Source organism: Athene cunicularia, assembly GCF_003259725.1.
Source record: "Athene cunicularia isolate RWA chromosome 3 unlocalized genomic scaffold, athCun1 chr3_part1, whole genome shotgun sequence".
Classification (NCBI taxonomy): Eukaryota; Metazoa; Chordata; class Aves; order Strigiformes; family Strigidae; genus Athene; species Athene cunicularia.
The window spans coordinates 39,145,644-39,148,357 of NW_020799097.1; the positions used below are offsets into that span (position 1 = coordinate 39,145,644).

A 2,714-nucleotide genomic window follows, 5' to 3' on the forward strand; every position below is an offset into this window, starting at 1 on the left:
AGGACAGTCTTTGGACAGAACTATATCTTAAGAGTAAATTTTGCAATTTGTTAATTATTCTTTAAAGCACCACAAGGAACTAGCAGTATCCAGTGAGGCTCTGACTAGGCTTGAGGAACCCAAAGGATAGCTTCATCCATCTGCTGAAGGCTTCAGTGTGTCAAAGACCAGGCACTCTGATAAAGGGGGGCTTGATCCCAGACTACCTAACAAGCAATCATTCGAGGTACTCTCACCATACAGATGGAGTAATTTAGGAAGTGACCCATGTGTGCTGATGACCCCTGCAAACCAGATGGTTTATGATTAAGTACCTAAGAGTGCTTTCAGATGCCTGATAGAAGACCTTTTCAGATAAGGAGCCTAAGGTGACTTGGCCAGTCCACTTCATCACTACGTAATATAATTTGATACATATAATTTTACCCTGTGTAATCCATCAGAGTTTGTCTGTCTCAACTAAAAATTACCTTGTTCATGAATATATGAAACTCTGATGCTATCCCCTTTTCTAGTTCCACTGATCCCAGAAATTAAATGTGTTCGTTAGAAAACTGGAAATATGTAAGTGAAAGGAATCAGCTCTCTGCCCTTTTAGACTGACAAAAAAAAATTGTAGCAGACTACAACTAAAAAAATATTCATAACTTGTGAGTCACAAAAGACCCTAGGGTGAATACAATTAGAAAAAAGAGAATTAATGGTATATTGTCTATGTATGTTGGAACTGCAGGCAGACACTGAAGTGTCAATAACTTAAAGCAAGAATAGCTGCTGTTGTTGCCTTTTTTTTTTTTTTTTTCAGACTACTCCAAGATCCTATGCAAAATATTTTCAACAGCTTTCATCTTTAAGGAAATACATAGGCAAAATTTACTGCTATAAACAAATATTCCAGGGGAGGACAGAGTAATTCTCTGTACTAATCACTGTCAGCGTACTGTTGAATTGTCAGTGTCACTGGATGATGTAAATAGTGTCTGAAAAATCATTGGTTTTCTGTTGTTGTTTACATGGCTTTTTTTACACTAGTTTCACCATCGTACTAGAATATCAGACACACTTGCCTTACATTGGTTTCAGCAGAAATATGGACTGCAATAACCAGTCAATATAATAATGCTGCACAGGGGTGCAGGGATGACATATGACAAGCCATAGTAAGATCAGTAGTATAGCAGCATCATTAACCTTTTTTTTTTTTTTCTGCACTAAATTTTCCACAGACAAGAGCATTAGTAATTTTAACTTTGATTGAGAACTGCTATTATCCACTCACAGCATGTGGGAGCAAACAGGCACTTGGATAAATCACAAAAAAGAAAACCACTTAGCATGCTGCTTTCCCCAATAACACCTTTTTCTGAAGGTACAAGGCTGAGTGCTGTAGGGAGAGTATGTGTGAAGAGAAAAGCAAGGCTGCAACAGCCCGCTGAAGCGTGCTCAAGGTCAGCCCCCCTCACAGAAGACCAAGAGGTCACGTTTGACTTAGAAGGTATTCTGATATGTTTAAAAAATTTAAGTAATTAAATAATTCAGTGAATGAAAGCCATCAGGATTCTAATGCAATGTTAATGGGGTCTTTCAGGAATCACGAAGATCAGTTTCATGAGTGACATAACTGGAGCCATTAGGAAGCTCATCCAAGAGTAATCATCCATCAAAGGTGAGTGCCTGCACATCCATGATGCAGAGGAGCGTGAGGAGCAGCACAAATGTTCCTGCTTGCAACCACTGCAGTGGGACACGTATGAATAACCTCTAAATTGCCTCGTTCTCCTCCTGCAGGCACTCAGCCCAGGGGTGTGCTTGCCACCCTTCAGCAATGGATGAAGCGGGCAGTGACTCCACCAGCATGAGTATGCAGGAGGTCACTTTCTCCACAACCAGTGCTGCTCCAGCAGATCGATAGGTGAAAAGCAACCCAAACTGGTTTGAAACATGGAGTACCTCTCACATGGTCATTGAGAGGAAGACTTTCTGGACAGTCTCTATGAAACCTCAACACTGTTTTGGATTGGTATTTACTTCCAAGCGTGCCAGCAGTGCCAACATGACAAAAGAGAACTAGGAGTAAGGGCTACAGCTGCTCCTCTAACATTGCTGGGACAGCCTCCAGAATAAATTTCCAGCTCCTACTTGTACTGGATATATCTTCTATGCCAATGCCTCTGGAAGGGACCTGAACTGGAGGAGGTTTGGCACTTCATCTGTGCTGTGTAGAATCCAGCAATAAATTATTCCAGTATGAAGGTCTAATACAGTTAATAGATCATATAAACTGTCTACTGTGTTTCATCATATTTAATTCCTGCAGCAACCTGCAGCCATCCAAGCTGTTTCAGCCTGCCTTTTACAACACTCCAGTGCCCCGAGAGATGCTCTCCCAGCTGTCCCTGTGTCACCAGCACCTCTGCATCAACAGAGCAGTGCAATGCCTACAGAGCATTCGGCTGCTTCTCACCCTCCTGTGTGGTCCCAAGTGAAGCAGTTCCCTCACCACTGTGGGGAGATCCACAAGGGACCCCGTGGCCTGGCCATCCCCACAGAGTGGGCAGGCAGGAGGGCAACACCAGCCTCTGCCTGCCTGTGGCTGCGATCTCTTCTGGGGCACGAGCTTTGGGAGAGCTCGGGCTGTGCAGCAGGTTGGTGCATCTCTCCAGGGGTTTCTCCAGACACATCCTCCTGTCACGTTTTGTGGTTTGTGAGGGATA

The 2,714-nt window shown here is 43.3% G+C and overlaps 1 long non-coding RNA gene across 1 annotated transcript; it reads left to right on the plus strand.

Moving 5' to 3' along the window:
• The first annotated feature begins 1,375 nt into the window (after positions 1-1,375).
• On the plus strand, positions 1,376-2,254 carry LOC113478571. Its single transcript, XR_003398085.1, has 3 exons — positions 1,376-1,495; positions 1,589-1,666; positions 1,789-2,254. It is a non-coding gene; the product is annotated as an uncharacterized LOC113478571 (long non-coding RNA).
• The last annotated feature ends 460 nt before the right edge of the window (positions 2,255-2,714 follow it).